The sequence below is a fragment of the Salvelinus fontinalis genome, chromosome 27, assembly GCF_029448725.1.
Source record: "Salvelinus fontinalis isolate EN_2023a chromosome 27, ASM2944872v1, whole genome shotgun sequence".
NCBI lineage: Eukaryota > Metazoa > Chordata > Actinopteri > Salmoniformes > Salmonidae > Salvelinus > Salvelinus fontinalis.
The window spans coordinates 23267951-23292562 of NC_074691.1; the positions used below are offsets into that span (position 1 = coordinate 23267951).

At 39.5% G+C, this 24612-nt stretch overlaps 1 long non-coding RNA gene across 3 annotated transcripts in view; it reads right to left on the bottom strand.

The window, feature by feature from the left end:
* LOC129825317 (uncharacterized) overlaps positions 1-24612 on the bottom strand; it is a 43991-nt gene that overhangs the window by 12215 nt on the left and 7164 nt on the right. For 2 of the 3 annotated variants that reach the window (XR_008754850.1, XR_008754852.1), the window contains exon 3: positions 18093-18221. This is a non-coding gene — a long non-coding RNA (uncharacterized LOC129825317). Of the gene's footprint in view, positions 1-18092; positions 18222-22694; positions 23089-24612 lie in introns of those variants that run through there. The other variant, XR_008754851.1, reaches the window with a different exon arrangement.

The following is a 24612-nucleotide window of genomic DNA, read 5'->3' on the forward strand; positions in this document are numbered from 1 at the left end:
CCTCCTGATGAATAATGCAGTACAGGGACATCATTTTCAGAACACATTTACAGAGCACCTCCTGATGAATAATGCAGTACAGGGACATCATTTTCAGAACACATTTACAGAGCACCTCCTGATGAATAATGCAGTACAGGGACATCATTTTCAGAACACATTTACAGAGCACCTCCTGATGAATAATGCAGTACAGGGATATCATTTTCAGAACACATTTACAGAGCACCTCCTGATGAATAATGCAGTACAGGGATATCATTTTCAGAACACATTTACAGAGCACCTCCTGATGAATAATGCAGTACAGGGATATCATTTTCAGAACACATTTACAGAGCACCTCCTGATGAATAATGCAGTACAGGGATATCATTTTCAGAACACATTTACAGAGCACCTCCTGATGAATAATGCAGTACAGGGATATCATTTTCAGAACACATTTACAGAGCACCTCCTGATGAATAATGCAGTACAGGGATATCATTTTCAGAACACATTTACAGAGCACCTCCTGATGAATAATGCAGTACAGGGATATCATTTTCAGAACACATTTACAGAGCACCTCCTGATGAATAATGCAGTACAGGGACATCATTTTCAGAACACATTTACAGAGCACCTCCTGATGAATAATGCAGTACAGGGACATCATTTTCAGAACACATTTACAGAGCACCTCCTGATGAATAATGCAGTACAGGGACATCATTTTCAGAACACATTTACAGAGCACCTCCTGATGAATAATGCAGTACAGGGACATCATTTTCAGAACACATTTACAGAGCACCTCCTGATGAATAATGCAGTACAGGGACATCATTTTCAGAACACATTTACAGAGCACCTCCTGATGAATAATGCAGTACAGGGATATCATTTTCAGAACACATTTACAGAGCACCTCCTGATGAATAATGCAGTACAGGGATATCATTTTCAGAACACATTTACAGAGCACCTCCTGATGAATAATGCAGTACAGGGACATCATTTTCAGAACACATTTACAGAGCACCTCCTGATGAATAATGCAGTACAGGGATATCATTTTCAGAACACATTTACAGAGCACCTCCTGATGAATAATGCAGTACAGGGATATCATTTTCAGAACACATTTACAGAGCACCTCCTGATGAATAATGCAGTACAGGGATATCATTTTCAGAACACATTTACAGAGCACCTCCTGATGAATAATGCAGTACAGGGATATCATTTTCAGAACACATTTACAGAGCACCTCCTGATGAATAATGCAGTACAGGGATATCATTTTCAGAACACATTTACAGAGCACCTCCTGATGAATAATGCAGTACAGGGATATCATTTTCAGAACACATTTACAGAGCACCTCCTGATGAATAATGCAGTACAGGGATATCATTTTCAGAACACATTTACAGAGCACCTCCTGATGAATAATGCAGTACAGGGATATCATTTTCAGAACACATTTACAGAGCACCTCCTGATGAATAATGCAGTACAGGGATATCATTTTCAGAACACATTTACAGAGCACCTCCTGATGAATAATGCAGTACAGGGACATCATTTTCAGAACACATTTACAGAGCACCTCCTGATGAATAATGCAGTACAGGGATATCATTTTCAGAACACATTTACAGAGCACCTCCTGATGAATAATGCAGTACAGGGATATCATTTTCAGAACACATTTACAGAGCACCTCCTGATGAATAATGCAGTACAGGGATATCATTTTCAGAACACATTTACAGAGCACCTCCTGATGAATAATGCAGTACAGGGATATCATTTTCAGAACACATTTACAGAGCACCTCCTGATGAATAATGCAGTACAGGGATATCATTTTCAGAACACATTTACAGAGCACCTCCTGATGAATAATGCAGTACAGGGATATCATTTTCAGAACACATTTACAGAGCACCTCCTGATGAATAATGCAGTACAGGGATATCATTTTCAGAACACATTTACAGAGCACCTCCTGATGAATAATGCAGTACAGGGATATCATTTTCAGAACACATTTACAGAGCACCTCCTGATGAATAATGCAGTACAGGGATATCATTTTCAGAACACATTTACAGAGCACCTCCTGATGAATAATGCAGTACAGGGATATCATTTTCAGAACACATTTACAGAGCACCTCCTGATGAATAATGCAGTACAGGGATATCATTTTCAGAACACATTTACAGAGCACCTCCTGATGAATAATGCAGTACAGGGATATCATTTTCAGAACACATTTACAGAGCACCTCCTGATGAATAATGCAGTACAGGGATATCATTTTCAGAACACATTTACAGAGCACCTCCTGATGAATAATGCAGTACAGGGATATCATTTTCAGAACACATTTACAGAGCACCTCCTGATGAATAATGCAGTACAGGGATATCATTTTCAGAACACATTTACAGAGCACCTCCTGATGAATAATGCAGTACAGGGATATCATTTTCAGAACACATTTACAGAGCACCTCCTGATGAATAATGCAGTACAGGGATATCATTTTCAGAACACATTTACAGAGCACCTCCTGATGAATAATGCAGTACAGGGATATCATTTTCAGAACACATTTACAGAGCACCTCCTGATGAATAATGCAGTACAGGGATATCATTTTCAGAACACATTTACAGAGCACCTCCTGATGAATAATGCAGTACAGGGACATCATTTTCAGAACACATTTACAGAGCACCTCCTGATGAATAATGCAGTACAGGGATATCATTTTCAGAACACATTTACAGAGCACCTCCTGATGAATAATGCAGTACAGGGATATCATTTTCAGAACACATTTACAGAGCACCTCCTGATGAATAATGCAGTACAGGGATATCATTTTCAGAACACATTTACAGAGCACCTCCTGATGAATAATGCAGTACAGGGATATCATTTTCAGAACACATTTACAGAGCACCTCCTGATGAATAATGCAGTACAGGGATATCATTTTCAGAACACATTTACAGAGCACCTCCTGATGAATAATGCAGTACAGGGATATCATTTTCAGAACACATTTACAGAGCACCTCCTGATGAATAATGCAGTACAGGGATATCATTTTCAGAACACATTTACAGAGCACCTCCTGATGAATAATGCAGTACAGGGATATCATTTTCAGAACACATTTACAGAGCACCTCCTGATGAATAATGCAGTACAGGGATATCATTTTCAGAACACATTTACAGAGCACCTCCTGATGAATAATGCAGTACAGGGACATCATTTTCAGAACACATTTACAGAGCACCTCCTGATGAATAATGCAGTACAGGGATATCATTTTCAGAACACATTTACAGAGCACCTCCTGATGAATAATGCAGTACAGGGACATCATTTTCAGAACACATTTACAGAGCACCTCCTGATGAATAATGCAGTACAGGGATATCATTTTCAGAACACATTTACAGAGCACCTCCTGATGAATAATGCAGTACAGGGATATCATTTTCAGAACACATTTACAGAGCACCTCCTGATGAATAATGCAGTACAGGGATATCATTTTCAGAACACATTTACAGAGCACCTCCTGATGAATAATGCAGTACAGGGATATCATTTTCAGAACACATTTACAGAGCACCTCCTGATGAATAATGCAGTACAGGGATATCATTTTCAGAACACATTTACAGAGCACCTCCTGATGAATAATGCAGTACAGGGATATCATTTTCAGAACACATTTACAGAGCACCTCCTGATGAATAATGCAGTACAGGGATATCATTTTCAGAACACATTTACAGAGCACCTCCTGATGAATAATGCAGTACAGGGATATCATTTTCAGAACACATTTACAGAGCACCTCCTGATGAATAATGCAGTACAGGGATATCATTTTCAGAACACATTTACAGAGCACCTCCTGATGAATAATGCAGTACAGGGATATCATTTTCAGAACACATTTACAGAGCACCTCCTGATGAATAATGCAGTACAGGGATATCATTTTCAGAACACATTTACAGAGCACCTCCTGATGAATAATGCAGTACAGGGATATCATTTTCAGAACACATTTACAGAGCACCTCCTGATGAATAATGCAGTACAGGGATATCATTTTCAGAACACATTTACAGAGCACCTCCTGATGAATAATGCAGTACAGGGACATCATTTTCAGAACACATTTACAGAGCACCTCCTGATGAATAATGCAGTACAGGGATATCATTTTCAGAACACATTTACAGAGCACCTCCTGATGAATAATGCAGTACAGGGATATCATTTTCAGAACACATTTACAGAGCACCTCCTGATGAATAATGCAGTACAGGGATATCATTTTCAGAACACATTTACAGAGCACCTCCTGATGAATAATGCAGTACAGGGATATCATTTTCAGAACACATTTACAGAGCACCTCCTGATGAATAATGCAGTACAGGGATATCATTTTCAGAACACATTTACAGAGCACCTCCTGATGAATAATGCAGTACAGGGATATCATTTTCAGAACACATTTACAGAGCACCTCCTGATGAATAATGCAGTACAGGGATATCATTTTCAGAACACATTTACAGAGCACCTCCTGATGAATAATGCAGTACAGGGATATCATTTTCAGAACACATTTACAGAGCACCTCCTGATGAATAATGCAGTACAGGGATATCATTTTCAGAACACATTTACAGAGCACCTCCTGATGAATAATGCAGTACAGGGATATCATTTTCAGAACACATTTACAGAGCACCTCCTGATGAATAATGCAGTACAGGGATATCATTTTCAGAACACATTTACAGAGCACCTCCTGATGAATAATGCAGTACAGGGACATCATTTTCAGAACACATTTACAGAGCACCTCCTGATGAATAATGCAGTACAGGGATATCATTTTCAGAACACATTTACAGAGCACCTCCTGATGAATAATGCAGTACAGGGATATCATTTTCAGAACACATTTACAGAGCACCTCCTGATGAATAATGCAGTACAGGGATATCATTTTCAGAACACATTTACAGAGCACCTCCTGATGAATAATGCAGTACAGGGATATCATTTTCAGAACACATTTACAGAGCACCTCCTGATGAATAATGCAGTACAGGGATATCATTTTCAGAACACATTTACAGAGCACCTCCTGATGAATAATGCAGTACAGGGATATCATTTTCAGAACACATTTACAGAGCACCTCCTGATGAATAATGCAGTACAGGGATATCATTTTCAGAACACATTTACAGAGCACCTCCTGATGAATAATGCAGTACAGGGATATCATTTTCAGAACACATTTACAGAGCACCTCCTGATGAATAATGCAGTACAGGGATATCATTTTCAGAACACATTTACAGAGCACCTCCTGATGAATAATGCAGTACAGGGATATCATTTTCAGAACACATTTACAGAGCACCTCCTGATGAATAATGCAGTACAGGGATATCATTTTCAGAACACATTTACAGAGCACCTCCTGATGAATAATGCAGTACAGGGATATCATTTTCAGAACACATTTACAGAGCACCTCCTGATGAATAATGCAGTACAGGGACATCATTTTCAGAACACATTTACAGAGCACCTCCTGATGAATAATGCAGTACAGGGATATCATTTTCAGAACACATTTACAGAGCACCTCCTGATGAATAATGCAGTACAGGGATATCATTTTCAGAACACATTTACAGAGCACCTCCTGATGAATAATGCAGTACAGGGATATCATTTTCAGAACACATTTACAGAGCACCTCCTGATGAATAATGCAGTACAGGGATATCATTTTCAGAACACATTTACAGAGCACCTCCTGATGAATAATGCAGTACAGGGATATCATTTTCAGAACACATTTACAGAGCACCTCCTGATGAATAATGCAGTACAGGGATATCATTTTCAGAACACATTTACAGAGCACCTCCTGATGAATAATGCAGTACAGGGATATCATTTTCAGAACACATTTACAGAGCACCTCCTGATGAATAATGCAGTACAGGGATATCATTTTCAGAACACATTTACAGAGCACCTCCTGATGAATAATGCAGTACAGGGATATCATTTTCAGAACACATTTACAGAGCACCTCCTGATGAATAATGCAGTACAGGGATATCATTTTCAGAACACATTTACAGAGCACCTCCTGATGAATAATGCAGTACAGGGATATCATTTTCAGAACACATTTACAGAGCACCTCCTGATGAATAATGCAGTACAGGGATATCATTTTCAGAACACATTTACAGAGCACCTCCTGATGAATAATGCAGTACAGGGATATCATTTTCAGAACACATTTACAGAGCACCTCCTGATGAATAATGCAGTACAGGGACATCATTTTCAGAACACATTTACAGAGCACCTCCTGATGAATAATGCAGTACAGGGATATCATTTTCAGAACACATTTACAGAGCACCTCCTGATGAATAATGCAGTACAGGGATATCATTTTCAGAACACATTTACAGAGCACCTCCTGATGAATAATGCAGTACAGGGATATCATTTTCAGAACACATTTACAGAGCACCTCCTGATGAATAATGCAGTACAGGGATATCATTTTCAGAACACATTTACAGAGCACCTCCTGATGAATAATGCAGTACAGGGATATCATTTTCAGAACACATTTACAGAGCACCTCCTGATGAATAATGCAGTACAGGGATATCATTTTCAGAACACATTTACAGAGCACCTCCTGATGAATAATGCAGTACAGGGATATCATTTTCAGAACACATTTACAGAGCACCTCCTGATGAATAATGCAGTACAGGGATATCATTTTCAGAACACATTTACAGAGCACCTCCTGATGAATAATGCAGTACAGGGATATCATTTTCAGAACACATTTACAGAGCACCTCCTGATGAATAATGCAGTACAGGGACATCATTTTCAGAACACATTTACAGAGCACCTCCTGATGAATAATGCAGTACAGGGATATCATTTTCAGAACACATTTACAGAGCACCTCCTGATGAATAATGCAGTACAGGGATATCATTTTCAGAACACATTTACAGAGCACCTCCTGATGAATAATGCAGTACAGGGATATCATTTTCAGAACACATTTACAGAGCACCTCCTGATGAATAATGCAGTACAGGGATATCATTTTCAGAACACATTTACAGAGCACCTCCTGATGAATAATGCAGTACAGGGATATCATTTTCAGAACACATTTACAGAGCACCTCCTGATGAATAATGCAGTACAGGGATATCATTTTCAGAACACATTTACAGAGCACCTCCTGATGAATAATGCAGTACAGGGATATCATTTTCAGAACACATTTACAGAGCACCTCCTGATGAATAATGCAGTACAGGGATATCATTTTCAGAACACATTTACAGAGCACCTCCTGATGAATAATGCAGTACAGGGATATCATTTTCAGAACACATTTACAGAGCACCTCCTGATGAATAATGCAGTACAGGGATATCATTTTCAGAACACATTTACAGAGCACCTCCTGATGAATAATGCAGTACAGGGATATCATTTTCAGAACACATTTACAGAGCACCTCCTGATGAATAATGCAGTACAGGGACATCATTTTCAGAACACATTTACAGAGCACCTCCTGATGAATAATGCAGTACAGGGACATCATTTTCAGAACACATTTACAGAGCACCTCCTGATGAATAATGCAGTACAGGGATATCATTTTCAGAACACATTTACAGAGCACCTCCTGATGAATAATGCAGTACAGGGATATCATTTTCAGAACACATTTACAGAGCACCTCCTGATGAATAATGCAGTACAGGGATATCATTTTCAGAACACATTTACAGAGCACCTCCTGATGAATAATGCAGTACAGGGATATCATTTTCAGAACACATTTACAGAGCACCTCCTGATGAATAATGCAGTACAGGGATATCATTTTCAGAACACATTTACAGAGCACCTCCTGATGAATAATGCAGTACAGGGATATCATTTTCAGAACACATTTACAGAGCACCTCCTGATGAATAATGCAGTACAGGGATATCATTTTCAGAACACATTTACAGAGCACCTCCTGATGAATAATGCAGTACAGGGATATCATTTTCAGAACACATTTACAGAGCACCTCCTGATGAATAATGCAGTACAGGGATATCATTTTCAGAACACATTTACAGAGCACCTCCTGATGAATAATGCAGTACAGGGATATCATTTTCAGAACACATTTACAGAGCACCTCCTGATGAATAATGCAGTACAGGGATATCATTTTCAGAACACATTTACAGAGCACCTCCTGATGAATAATGCAGTACAGGGATATCATTTTCAGAACACATTTACAGAGCACCTCCTGATGAATAATGCAGTACAGGGATATCATTTTCAGAACACATTTACAGAGCACCTCCTGATGAATAATGCAGTACAGGGATATCATTTTCAGAACACATTTACAGAGCACCTCCTGATGAATAATGCAGTACAGGGATATCATTTTCAGAACACATTTACAGAGCACCTCCTGATGAATAATGCAGTACAGGGATATCATTTTCAGAACACATTTACAGAGCACCTCCTGATGAATAATGCAGTACAGGGATATCATTTTCAGAACACATTTACAGAGCACCTCCTGATGAATAATGCAGTACAGGGATATCATTTTCAGAACACATTTACAGAGCACCTCCTGATGAATAATGCAGTACAGGGATATCATTTTCAGAACACATTTACAGAGCACCTCCTGATGAATAATGCAGTACAGGGATATCATTTTCAGAACACATTTACAGAGCACCTCCTGATGAATAATGCAGTACAGGGATATCATTTTCAGAACACATTTACAGAGCACCTCCTGATGAATAATGCAGTACAGGGATATCATTTTCAGAACACATTTACAGAGCACCTCCTGATGAATAATGCAGTACAGGGATATCATTTTCAGAACACATTTACAGAGCACCTCCTGATGAATAATGCAGTACAGGGACATCATTTTCAGAACACATTTACAGAGCACCTCCTGATGAATAATGCAGTACAGGGATATCATTTTCAGAACACATTTACAGAGCACCTCCTGATGAATAATGCAGTACAGGGATATCATTTTCAGAACACATTTACAGAGCACCTCCTGATGAATAATGCAGTACAGGGATATCATTTTCAGAACACATTTACAGAGCACCTCCTGATGAATAATGCAGTACAGGGATATCATTTTCAGAACACATTTACAGAGCACCTCCTGATGAATAATGCAGTACAGGGATATCATTTTCAGAACACATTTACAGAGCACCTCCTGATGAATAATGCAGTACAGGGACATCATTTTCAGAACACATTTACAGAGCACCTCCTGATGAATAATGCAGTACAGGGATATCATTTTCAGAACACATTTACAGAGCACCTCCTGATGAATAATGCAGTACAGGGATATCATTTTCAGAACACATTTACAGAGCACCTCCTGATGAATAATGCAGTACAGGGATATCATTTTCAGAACACATTTACAGAGCACCTCCTGATGAATAATGCAGTACAGGGATATCATTTTCAGAACACATTTACAGAGCACCTCCTGATGAATAATGCAGTACAGGGATATCATTTTCAGAACACATTTACAGAGCACCTCCTGATGAATAATGCAGTACAGGGATATCATTTTCAGAACACATTTACAGAGCACCTCCTGATGAATAATGCAGTACAGGGATATCATTTTCAGAACACATTTACAGAGCACCTCCTGATGAATAATGCAGTACAGGGATATCATTTTCAGAACACATTTACAGAGCACCTCCTGATGAATAATGCAGTACAGGGATATCATTTTCAGAACACATTTACAGAGCACCTCCTGATGAATAATGCAGTACAGGGATATCATTTTCAGAACACATTTACAGAGCACCTCCTGATGAATAATGCAGTACAGGGATATCATTTTCAGAACACATTTACAGAGCACCTCCTGATGAATAATGCAGTACAGGGATATCATTTTCAGAACACATTTACAGAGCACCTCCTGATGAATAATGCAGTACAGGGATATCATTTTCAGAACACATTTACAGAGCACCTCCTGATGAATAATGCAGTACAGGGATATCATTTTCAGAACACATTTACAGAGCACCTCCTGATGAATAATGCAGTACAGGGATATCATTTTCAGAACACATTTACAGAGCACCTCCTGATGAATAATGCAGTACAGGGATATCATTTTCAGAACACATTTACAGAGCACCTCCTGATGAATAATGCAGTACAGGGATATCATTTTCAGAACACATTTACAGAGCACCTCCTGATGAATAATGCAGTACAGGGATATCATTTTCAGAACACATTTACAGAGCACCTCCTGATGAATAATGCAGTACAGGGATATCATTTTCAGAACACATTTACAGAGCACCTCCTGATGAATAATGCAGTACAGGGACATCATTTTCAGAACACATTTACAGAGCACCTCCTGATGAATAATGCAGTACAGGGATATCATTTTCAGAACACATTTACAGAGCACCTCCTGATGAATAATGCAGTACAGGGATATCATTTTCAGAACACATTTACAGAGCACCTCCTGATGAATAATGCAGTACAGGGATATCATTTTCAGAACACATTTACAGAGCACCTCCTGATGAATAATGCAGTACAGGGACATCATTTTCAGAACACATTTACAGAGCACCTCCTGATGAATAATGCAGTACAGGGATATCATTTTCAGAACACATTTACAGAGCACCTCCTGATGAATAATGCAGTACAGGGACATCATTTTCAGAACACATTTACAGAGCACCTCCTGATGAATAATGCAGTACAGGGATATCATTTTCAGAACACATTTACAGAGCACCTCCTGATGAATAATGCAGTACAGGGATATCATTTTCAGAACACATTTACAGAGCACCTCCTGATGAATAATGCAGTACAGGGATATCATTTTCAGAACACATTTACAGAGCACCTCCTGATGAATAATGCAGTACAGGGATATCATTTTCAGAACACATTTACAGAGCACCTCCTGATGAATAATGCAGTACAGGGATATCATTTTCAGAACACATTTACAGAGCACCTCCTGATGAATAATGCAGTACAGGGACATCATTTTCAGAACACATTTACAGAGCACCTCCTGATGAATAATGCAGTACAGGGATATCATTTTCAGAACACATTTACAGAGCACCTCCTGATGAATAATGCAGTACAGGGATATCATTTTCAGAACACATTTACAGAGCACCTCCTGATGAATAATGCAGTACAGGGATATCATTTTCAGAACACATTTACAGAGCACCTCCTGATGAATAATGCAGTACAGGGATATCATTTTCAGAACACATTTACAGAGCACCTCCTGATGAATAATGCAGTACAGGGACATCATTTTCAGAACACATTTACAGAGCACCTCCTGATGAATAATGCAGTACAGGGATATCATTTTCAGAACACATTTACAGAGCACCTCCTGATGAATAATGCAGTACAGGGATATCATTTTCAGAACACATTTACAGAGCACCTCCTGATGAATAATGCAGTACAGGGATATCATTTTCAGAACACATTTACAGAGCACCTCCTGATGAATAATGCAGTACAGGGATATCATTTTCAGAACACATTTACAGAGCACCTCCTGATGAATAATGCAGTACAGGGATATCATTTTCAGAACACATTTACAGAGCACCTCCTGATGAATAATGCAGTACAGGGATATCATTTTCAGAACACATTTACAGAGCACCTCCTGATGAATAATGCAGTACAGGGATATCATTTTCAGAACACATTTACAGAGCACCTCCTGATGAATAATGCAGTACAGGGATATCATTTTCAGAACACATTTACAGAGCACCTCCTGATGAATAATGCAGTACAGGGATATCATTTTCAGAACACATTTACAGAGCACCTCCTGATGAATAATGCAGTACAGGGACATCATTTTCAGAACACATTTACAGAGCACCTCCTGATGAATAATGCAGTACAGGGATATCATTTTCAGAACACATTTACAGAGCACCTCCTGATGAATAATGCAGTACAGGGATATCATTTTCAGAACACATTTACAGAGCACCTCCTGATGAATAATGCAGTACAGGGACATCATTTTCAGAACACATTTACAGAGCACCTCCTGATGAATAATGCAGTACAGGGACATCATTTTCAGAACACATTTACAGAGCACCTCCTGATGAATAATGCAGTACAGGGATATCATTTTCAGAACACATGTACAGAGCACCTCCTGATGAATAATGCAGTACAGGGATATCATTTTCAGAACAAATGTACAGAGCACCTCCTGATGAATAATGCAGTACAGGGATATCATTTTCAGAACACATTTACAGAGCACCTCCTGATGAATAATGCAGTACAGGGATATCATTTTCAGAACACATTTACAGAGCACCTCCTGATGAATAATGCAGTACAGGTATATCATATTCAGAACACATTTACAGAGCACCTCCTGATGAATAATGCAGTACAGGGATATCATTTTCAGAACACATTTACAGAGCACCTCCTGATGAATAATGCAGTACAGGGACATCATTTTCAGAACACATTTACAGAGCACCTCCTGATGAATAATGCAGTACAGGGATATCATTTTCAGAACACATTTACAGAGCACCTCCTGATGAATAATGCAGTACAGGGATATCATTTTCAGAACACATTTACAGAGCACCTCCTGATGAATAATGCAGTACAGGGATATCATTTTCAGAACACATTTACAGAGCACCTCCTGATGAATAATGCAGTACAGGGACATCATTTTCAGAACACATTTACAGAGCACCTCCTGATGAATAATGCAGTACAGGGATATCATTTTCAGAACACATGTACAGAGCACCTCCTGATGAATAATGCAGTACAGGGATATCATTTTCAGAACACATGTACAGAGCACCTCCTGATGAATAATGCAGTACAGGGATATCATTTTCAGAACACATGTACAGAGCACCTCCTGATGAATAATGCAGTACAGGGATATCATTTTCAGAACACATGTACAGAGCACCTCCTGATGAATAATGCAGTACAGGGATATCATTTTCAGAACACATTTACAGAGCACCTCCTGATGAATAATGCAGTACAGGGATATCATTTTCAGAACACATTTACAGATCACTTCCTGATGAATAATGCAGTACAGGGATATCATTTTCAGAACACATTTACAGAGCACCTCCTGATGAATAATGCAGTACAGGGATATCATTTTCAGAACACATTTACAGAGCACCTCCTGATGAATAATGCAGTACAGGGACATCATTTTCAGAACACATTTACAGAGCACCTCCTGATGAATAATGCAGTACAGGGATATCATTTTCAGAACACATTTACAGAGCACCTCCTGATGAATAATGCAGTACAGGGATATCATTTTCAGAACACATTTACAGAGCACCTCCTGATGAATAATGCAGTACAGGGACATCATTTTCAGAACACATTTACAGAGCACCTCCTGATGAATAATGCAGTACAGGGATATCATTTTCAGAACACATTTACAGAGCACCTCCTGATGAATAATGCAGTACAGGGATATCATTTTCAGAACACATTTACAGAGCACCTCCTGATGAATAATGCAGTACAGGGATATCATTGTCAGAACACATTTACAGAGCACCTCCTGATGAATAATGCAGTACAGGGACATCATTTTCAGAACACATTTACAGAGCACCTCCTGATGAATAATGCAGTACAGGGACATCATTTTCAGAACACATTTACAGAGCACCTCCTGATGAATAATGCAGTACAGGGATATCATTTTCAGAACACATGTACAGAGCACCTCCTGATGAATAATGCAGTACAGGGATATCATTTTCAGAACACATTTACAGAGCACCTCCTGATGAATAATGCAGTACAGGGACATCATTTTGTCATCTGGGTTCAGCTCAGCTACTTGATCTTGTATCCTTTTCCAAAGCCTCACCTTTTTTCCTGTCAATTTTGGGCACCCATCAGTGGTCACACTGGATAACTTTTCTAAACTTTGCCACACACTTATTAACCTCCTCCAATAAATCTGTTGCTGTGGTTATGCTCTTCATTGACTGCACTGAAGAAAGCTCCTCTGTAATTTCAGTCTGGTGTTATGCCTCGTAACAGGCTGACCACACTGCTCGCGTCGCGTGCGCTCGCGTTGGAAAATAAATGTAGAAATCTTTGTTATTCAATTATTGCACCCACACTGCTTGAGCGCGCCAATGAGTGTCTGCTTTGCCAAGGGCTAAAATAGAAATCAGTTCTATTTCTGACGCAGATTGCGCTGCAAGTCCTGCCTCTCCCATCTCCTCATTGGTTTATAGAAGCAGGTACCCACGTGCCATCTCCTCATTGGTTATACCCACGTGGGTGACTGAAAGACCAACGAAGACCAACGGTAAGTGGCGGTAATGCACCTAATTTATGAAAGTTGCCAATCGCAATATAAAGTCAAGAGAAGAAAAAGCCTGGAAAGAAGAGAGATGACTAGAAACGATTCGGTTGACCATTTTATGTGTGGATTAATTGGCGGAGTAGAGGACCTTGTGCATTTCAGGTAAAATAACAACTCAATGTTTATATCCCAGGACAAATTAGCTACAAACAGCAAGCTAGCTAAATAGGAAATTAGCTAGCAAGTGCAAGCTAACTATCTAAATTGCCTTAAATGTTTAATGCTTTTCGAACTGTCCCCAAATTAATATAATTGGTTCAGAGTTTGTTTTGATATTTTAACCTGCGTGTTGTGATCACGTTTGTTGTGGGGGGACAAAATACATTTATGCACGATGCCGCACAATGGCGCACGCGCGCAGCCGGTTTGGGTTCCATGTAAGAATATCAACAACTGCGCCGTGTCACGTGCATCACTGCTCTCATCCAGGGCCAATGAGAAATAGGTGAAATCCTTTACTTTGTTTTTCAACTGTTGTTTCATTTTCAAACAGCTCTTTCTTGTCGGGGCAAAGTATTGCTGCAGCGTCAATTAAACATTATTTAATGAATTCGCCTTCAGCGAATGGCTTGCTATGTTTAGCAATTTTGTGGGACAGTACATAGCTAGCTCTTGCAATTCCATTGGTTGCTGAATGCAGTTTTGTGAAAAGTCCTTGCTGCTTTTGCAACTGTGAAAGCAACTCATTCGATGCACTTGCCCTCTGCTCAGAAGACATATTCCTATATTTCTCTGCATGGGAAGTGTCGGGACATGTTGTAGTCTTTCACGACAGCGATGCTCTCTTTGCACACTAAGCACACAACTTTCCCTGATACCTCAATATAGAAATATGTTGATGTCCACTCTTGCTGGAACACCCTACATTCATTGTCTACTTTTCTTTTAAATCTTTGAAAAACGTATTTTTGCACAATTTCTAGCTAGCTACTATCTGTAACTGTGATGTGTGTCAGCCTGTCAGTCAGTCTGTCCTCGTGCAGTTGTTATTTATACGTGCCTTCAAAATAAATGTCCCACAAGCGGTGGGAGTTAAATCATTACACAAAGGTGAGTATTTATTGAGCTTTTAATTTGAATAACAAATACATTTTTCAAAACTTTACGATAGCAAATTCTTTATGTGATCTGAGCATGATTCTGCAGGCCGTACTGAATCAGGTCGCGGGCCACATACGGCCCCGGGCCAGCCTTTGCCCAGGCCTGCTCTAGACAGACAGGTTGCCCCCCACAATGTACCAATGTTCTGCCTTACACACCTGTACGGATATAACGTCTGTTTGGCATAGAGAAACTTGTTGCCCACATCCCCCGGACACAAAATAGTAACTAGAAAGATGGAGATCACAGAGGTTACTTTTAATGAGTACATTTCTCAAGTGGCTCGTTTGCCTTGACTACCTTCTTTAAAACTTCTTGTCAGTAGGGGGCGCTATTTTCACTTTGGAAAAAATTGTGCCCAATTTAAACGGCCTCATACTCTATTCTAGATCATACAATATGCATTTTATTATTACTATTGGATAGAAAACACTCTCAAGTTTCTAAAACTGTTTGAATTATATCTGTGAGTTAAACAGAACTCATTTTGCAGCTAACTTCCAGATAGGAAGTGAAAAATCTGAAAACGAGGCTCTGTTTCAGGGCCTGCCTATTCAATTGCCTAATATTTATCGATATGCATGCACTTCATACGCCTTCCACTAGATGTCAACAGGCAGTGGAAGGTGGAATGGGGTGTCTAGCTTGATCTGAGGTCGAACAAGAGCTTTTGGAGTGGCAGGTCAGGAATTTCCTTTCTCTACCTAGGCGCGCGAAGCACCTCCATATTGTCTTCTGATAAGCGTTCGGTATACACGGCTAATATCTCCGGCTCTGATTTTATTTGATACATGTGATAATAACATCGTAAAGTATGTTTTTTCAACCGAGTTTTATCAGATTATTCAACGTTTATTGGGACTTTTGGAGTTTTCCGTTCTTTGCGTCGAGAGAAATTGGGAACGTCATCAACAATGGCTAGCATTGTGGCGCGAATTCGACAGGAGAAAAGGACATTCTAAAACCAAACAACGATTTATTCTGGACCTAGGACTCCTTGTACAAGATTCTGATGGAAGCTCAGCAAAAGTAAGAACAATTTATGATGTTATTTCGTATTTCTGTGGAAAATGTTATTTCTGTCTCGCAATAACGCAAGCTGTTTCTAATGGTAAAGTTATTTTTAAAAATCTAACACGGCGGTTGCATTAAGAACCAGTGTATCTTTCATTTGCCATACAACAAGTATTTTTATGTAAAGTTTATGATGAGTTCTTTGGTCAGATTAGGTGAGTGTCCAAAATAGCTCCGGACATTCTGGTGAATTGATGCTACATATTCACAATGTATATCCACGGTTTGCAGCTCTAAATATGCACATTTTCAAACAAAACATAAGTGTATTGTATAACCTGATGTTATAAGACTGTCATCTGATGAAGTTGGTCAAGGTTAGTTATTAATTTTATATATATTTTTTATTTTTTATAAAAAATATATATATATAAAAAAAAAAATATATATATATATATCTTTTGCTGGTTTTTGCGAACGCTATCTATGCGGTGAATAAATGCGGTTGTGTGTTTGGCTATTGTGGTAAGCTAATATAATGCTATGTTGTGTTTTCGCTGTAAAACACTTAAAAAATCGGAAATATTGGCTGGATTCACAAGATGTTTATCTTTCAATTGCTGTACACCATGTATTTTTCCTAAATGTTTTATGATGAGTATTTAGGTATTTCACGTTGCTCTCTGTAATTATTCTGGCTGCTTTGGTGATATTTTTGATGGTAGCTGCAATGTAAAACTAAGATTTATACCTCAAATATGCACATTTTCGAACAAAACATACATTTATTGTATAACATGTTATAAGACTGTCATCTGATGAAGTTGTTTCTTGGTTAGTGACTAATTATATCTCTATTTGGTCGGTTTTGTGATAGCTACCTATGCGGTAGAAACATGGTGAAAATATGCGGTTGAGTCTTTGGCTAGTGTGGTTAGCTAATAGAAATACATATTGTGGTTTCGCTGTAAAACATTTTAAAAATCGGAAATGATGGCTTGATTCACAAGATGTTTATCTTTCATTTGCTGTATTGGACTTGTGATTTCATGATATTTATATGCTATTATTTACTTGTGGCGCTATGCTAGGCTATGCTAGTCAGCTTTTACTGATGAGGATGCTCCCGGATCCGGGATGGGTGTTAAGTAAAGGTTAAAACCAAGGTAAAGGTTTTGCCTGCAACGCTTTGTTTTGAATCCCAACGCTCTGGCATGTCTGGGAAATCTACTGTTGTGTATTAGGGCAGGGAAGAGATGGGAGAAAGAGAATCACCATAAATGACATTGATTGTACTCACAGCTAGGGTGAGTTTGGTGAGCTGCAGGTTGAGTCCTGCAACACTGGCCCAGCATGCCTTGCTCGGCCAAGGCGCCATGGAGATGGTCACAGATGTTACACAGCCTCTCCACGGTGTCCTCTGATTCACCTGAGTGTCACATGATTGAGAAAACATATATATTTGTAAACTTTTTTAAACTTTTTTTTGCAAATATACCACTGCCGTGTATAATGGATGCATATGCAGACAGAGGTATGCACTCATATCTTACAGTATGTTAGGATTTAGCACTCAGTGAATATGCATAATTAACCTCATGTACTTTACATGAGAGAGGGTGGGGTGCTTTTTCTTGTGTTTTCTAGGTAAAATAAATGTGTTTTTCTTGTGTTGAAAAAAAAGCGGTCAACTGCCTCTTTCAGAACCAAAAAGTTTGGCCACACGCTTGACTCAACATACTGCAATTTCTCAGCCAATCTGAGAAGTGTTTTATGCATGAGCCAGGAGGTACTTGGTACAATAAATATTTTATATTTATCCTTCAAATGAATTTCCATTACATTTCAAAAGTGTTAAAATATTTATAGCCGTAGATTCCATTTGGCGGTCGTCAGACTGCAAAGTCAAACTAGGAGAATTCTGTACACAACACTATTTGTTTAGCTTTTTTTGATGGTTAAAATGGCTCTGTGTTTATTTTTTTTATTTGTGTGCGTGTGTTTTTCTACCAAAATCTATTTCCGATCTTACATATTAGCATGATAATGAAATCAGTTGAATAGCATATGAGAAACTTTGTTTTCGCTACATTTCCCCAGTTCCCCAAAATTAATACAATTATTTGTCCATTTATGAAAGAGGTGCTTTTTGTACAGGACCTAGATGGATTAGGGAACGAATTGCAATTCAACACCGTCCAGTCATCAGTGTCCTAATATTGAGAACAACATCTGTTTGCACTTTCTTTTGGAGTCCGTTTCATAGCAAACAGAAAACTTCCTGCAGCGATGGACTCCAGCTCTTGCAAAAGAGAGACAATCTTAACTCTCTACACCACTGATTCCTCTTCAGCCTCCTGGCTGGCTGATCTGTCTCCATTGCCTAACTCCGCTCCTAACTCTGTTCCTAACTCCAATCCTAACTCCGTTCCTAACTCCGTTCCTAACGCTGTTCCTAACTCCGTTCCTAACTCCGTTCCTAACGCTGTTCCTAACTCCGTTCCTAACTCTGTTCCTAACTCCGTTCCTAACTCCGTTCCTAACTCCGTTCCTAACGCTGTTCCTAACTCCGTTCCTAACTCCGTTCCAAACTCCGTTCCTAACGCTGTTCCTAACTCCGTTCCTAACTCCGTTCCTAACGCTGTTCCTAACTCCGTTCCTAACTCTGTTCCTAACTCCGTTCCTAACTCCGTTCCTAACTCCGTTCCTAACTCCGTTCCTAACTCCGTTCCTAACTCCGTTCCTAACGCTGTTCCTAACGCTGTTCCTAACGCTGTTCCTAACTCTGTTCCTAACTCTGTTCCTAACTCTGTTCCTAACTCCGTTCCTAACTCCGTTCCTAACTCCGTTCCAAACTCCGTTCCAAACTCCGTTCCAAACTCCGTTCCAAACTCCGTTCCTAACTCCGTTCCTAACTCTGTTCCTAACTCTGTTCCTAACTCCGTTCCTAACTCTGTTCCTAACTCTGTTCCTAACAGACACAGAAACAAGGAGACGAAAAGGGAAGAACATCCAACATGGTGCTAGAGGGCTGAATATGGTTCACAAGTTCAGCGTCTTAAAATAAATCTGCAGGAAGTTTGATGCAACGAAAGGTCACCGTTCTCATCTGAACTTCCTCTGATTTGTGTGTGTGTGTCTGTGTGTTTGTGTGTGTGTCTATGTGTGTGTCTGTGTGTGTGTGTCTGTGTGTGTGTCTATGTGTGTGTCTGTGTGTGTGTGTCTGTCTGTGTGTTTTCTATCTCACATCCTGACACCTCTTTACTGAACATTTGCATATGATCTGTGTGCCTGGCTGCCTGGTGTAGGAAACGGTGGTTACAGTCCAACAGCTCTGACTGCCATTGGCTGCTGCTTACAGAAGGTGGGAGTGAGGCCCTTAGCAACAACACTGCCTGATCAGTGTGACACACTGCTAAGCTCTCATAGTCAAGAGGAAAGAAAGGTGTTTATCTTGGAGATTAGATGAACATTCTTCGTTCTTTTCATTTAGCAGCTTACTAGCAGCTTACTTTTCATTTAGCAGTGTCCTCCACCAGTCAATATGTAAACATCAAACCAACTCTGACTTTAAGCTCAAATTAAAAAATCCTTCAAAATCGGGGTAACAAAGGTAAAACTATATCAAAATCGATATTCAAAGAAACTTGTCACAAACTTGTTATAAGAACTAAAGGTTTGACACATCTACCCACCTACAGGGTACCAAACATCTATGTGTATTAGGTTTAACACTTGTCCTGGTGTAGGCTACCCTCTCCGTTGGTCGCTGCTGTAAATAGTTACTCTTAGTTGATCCTAACGTACAGCTAGAACTGTATGGTTCAGTAAACTATTGAACTATGGTTGCAAAGCAACTGTAATTTACCAAAGTTACTGGAATCTTCGGCAGGTGTCCTAATGGTTAAGAGCTTTGGGCCAATAATCAAAAGGTTGCTGGTTCAAATCCCGAGCCGATTAAGCGATACGACTGTCGATGTGCCCTTGAGCAAGGCTCTTAACCCTAATTGCTGCTCTAAGTTGCTCTGGTTAAGATCGTCTGCTAAAATATTTATTTTTACATTTTTGGTTTATTTATAGTAATCTATAGTAATTTTGGTAATTTATACTTGAATAACTTTAAAAAATGTATTCATGTATAGTATAAATGTTTTATTGTGTCCATACTTTCCATGAATTTCTAGTGCATAGACTATGGTTTACAAATTAATTGCAAATGAAAAGAGAAAATGTCTTGAGTCAATAATTATTCAACCCCTTTGTTATTGCAAGCCTAAATAAGTTCAGGAGTAGAAATGTGCTTAAACAAGTCACATAATAAGTTGCAATAGTGTTTAACATGATTTTTGAATGACTACCTCATCTCTGTACCTCACACATACAATAATCTGTAAGGTCTTGCAGTCGAGCAGTGAATTTCAAACACAGATTCAACCACAAAGACCACAGAGGTTTTCCAATGCCTCGCAAAGAAAGACACTTATTGGTAGATAGGTAAAAAAGCAGACATTAAATATCCCTTTGAACATGGTGAGGTTATTAATTACACTTTGGATGGTGTATCAGTCACTACAAAGTCCTTCCTAACTCAGTTGTCGGAGAGTAAGGAAACCGCTCAGGGATTTCAAAATGAGGCCAATGGTAACTTTACACAGTTCCAGAGGGCCTCCCGAGTGGCACACGCGGTCTAAGGCACTGCATCGCAGGGTTAGAGGCGTCACTACAGATCCGCAGCCGGCCGCGACCGGGAGACCCATGAGGGGGCGCACAATGACCCAGCGTCATTCGGGTTATGAGAGGGTTTGGCCGGGATGTCCTTGTCCCATCGCGCTCTCGCGACTCCTGTGGCAGGCCGGGCACATGCACGTTGACACGGTCACCAGTTGGACGGTGTTTCCTCTGACACATTGGTGTGGCTGGCTTCCGGGTTAAGTGAGCAGTGTGGCTTGGCAGGGTCGTGTTTCGGTGGATGCATGGCTCTCGACCTTCGCTTCTCTTGAGTCTGTACGGGAGTTGAAGCGATGGGACAAGACTGTAACTACCAATTGGATATCAGGAAATTGGGGAGAAAAAGGGGTAAAAAGTACACAAATAATACAGTTCCAGAGTTTAATAGCTGTGATAGGAGAAAACTGAGGATGGATCCACAACAATGTATTTACTCCACAATACTATTGTTTGCAATAAGGCACTGAAGTAAAACTGCACAAAAATGGCTAAGAAATTAACTTTATGTCCTGAAATCATTATGTTTGGGGCAAATCCAACACAACACATTACTGAGTACAACTCTTCACATTTTCAAACATGGTGGTGGCTGCATCATGTTATGGGTATGCTTGTCATCGGCAAGGACTGGGGAGTTTTTTTAGGATAAAAATAAATGGAATAGAGCTAAGTAAAGGCAAAATCCTAGAGGAAAACCTGGTTCAGTCTGCTTTCAAACAGACATTGGGAGACAAATTCACCTTTCAGCAGGAAAGGCCAAATATATGCTGGAGTTGCTTACCAAGACAACATTGATTGTTCCTGAGTGGCCTAGTTACAGTTTTGACTTAGATCGGCTTTAAAATCTATAGCAAGACTTGAAAATGGCTGTCTAGCATCAACAACCAACTTGACAGAGCTTGAAGATTTAAAAAAAAGAATCATGTGCAAATATTGTACAATCCAGGTGTGCAAAGCTCTTAAAGACTTACCCAGAAAGAATTACACCTGTCACCGCTGCCAAAGATGATTCTAACATGTACTGACTCAGGGGTGTGAATTAAAAAAAAAATCATTTTCAATACATTTGCTAAAATTTCTAAAAACATGTTTTCACTTTATCATTAGGTGTAGGTGATGTGTAGGCATTGCACATAATATACAGTCTTGTATAGGGTTAGGGTTAGACACCTACTATACAGTCTTGTATAGGGTTAGGGTTAGGCACCTACTATACAGTCTTGTATAGGGTTAGGGTTAGACACCTACTATACAGTCTTGTATAGGGTTAGGGTTAGACACCTACTTTACAGTCTTGTATAGGGTTAGGGTTAGGGTTAGGCACCTACTATACAGTCTTGTATAGGGTTAGGGTTAGACACCTACTTTACAGTCTTGTATAGGGTTAGGGTTAGACACCTACTTTACAGTCTTGTATAGGGTTAGGGTTAGGGTTAGACACCTACTATACAGTCTTGTATAGGGTTAGGGTTAGACACATACTATACAGTCTTGTATAGGGTTAGGGTTAGACACCTACTTTACAGTCTTGTATAGGGTTAGGGTTAGACACCTACTATACAGTCTTGGTTAGGGTTAGACACCTACTATACAGTCTTGTATAGGGTTAGGGTTAGACACACTATATAGTCTTGTATAGGGTTAGGGTTAGACACCTACTATACAGTCTTGTATAGGGTTAGGGTTAGACACATACTATATAGTCTTGTATAGGGTTAGGGTTAGACACCTACTTTACAGTCTTGTATAGGGTTAGGGTTAGACACCTACTATACAGTCTTGTATAGGGTTAGGGTTAGACACACTATACAGTCTTGTATAGGGTTAGGGTTAGACACATACTATATAGTCTTGTATAGGGTTAGGGTTAGACACCTACTATACAGTCTTGTATAGGGTTAGGGTTAGGGTTAGACACCTACTATACAGTCTTGTATAGGGTTAGGGTTAGACACATACTATACAGTCTTGTATAGGGTTAGGGTTAGGGTTAGACACCTACTATACAGTCTTGTATAGGGTTAGGGTTAGACACCTACTATACCGTCTTGTATAGGGTTAGGGTTAGACACCTACTATACCGTCTTGTATATATATATGCATTTAATCTGTAACACAACAACATGTGGAATAAGAAAAGGGGAATGAATACTTTCTGAAGGCACTGTATATCACTGTATATCACTGTATGTCACTGTATGCCACTGTATATCACTGTATATCACTGTATGTCACTGTATGTCACTGTATATCACTGTATGTCACTGTATGTCACTGTATGTCACTGTATATCAATGTATGTCACTGGATATCACTGTATGTCACTGTATGTCACTGTATGTCACTGTATGTCACTGTATATCAATGTATGTCACTGGATATCGCTGTATGTCACTGTATATCACTGTATATCACTGTATGTCACTGTATATCAATGTATGTCACTGGATATCGCTGTATGTCACTGTATATCACTGTATAGCACTGTATGTCACTGTATATAACTGTATATCACTGTATATCACTGTATGTGACCAGTTACTTCAGTTAACACCAGGTGTCCCCATTGCAACAGAGGTTGCAGTAACTGAAGCTTCTCTTCCTGATACTGTATTGTATATAGCCTGTGTTGCTGTCTGCTCCTGTGTGTGTGTGTGTGTGTGCCTGAGCTTGTGTCAGTCGCATACAAAGAGACCTGCAACAGACAGGAACTGAGACCACAGCTTTGTGGGTTAACCCTGGTTAAAGCCGTTCATGCTTTGTCACTGTGACTTTACTCAACAGGTTTTTTCAGTTACAGAACCACCGATAACTTGCTGTTTTAATTTACACTGTTTTGTTCACTGTCTTGTTGTTGTCATTGATGATCAAATGAATCCTGACAGTGCTTTAATATCCCTACCGGGCTAAAGCATATATTGGATGACTTACTAACATAACTGAGGCTGGTACACAGGGCATAGAGCATAGGGCATAGGGCATAGGGCATAGGGCATAGGGCATAGGCAGAGAGAGAGAGAGAGAGAGAGAGAGAGAGAGAGAGAGAGAGAGAGCAAGAGCATGCGGTCTGTGTGATGGGATCAGGGCCTGGT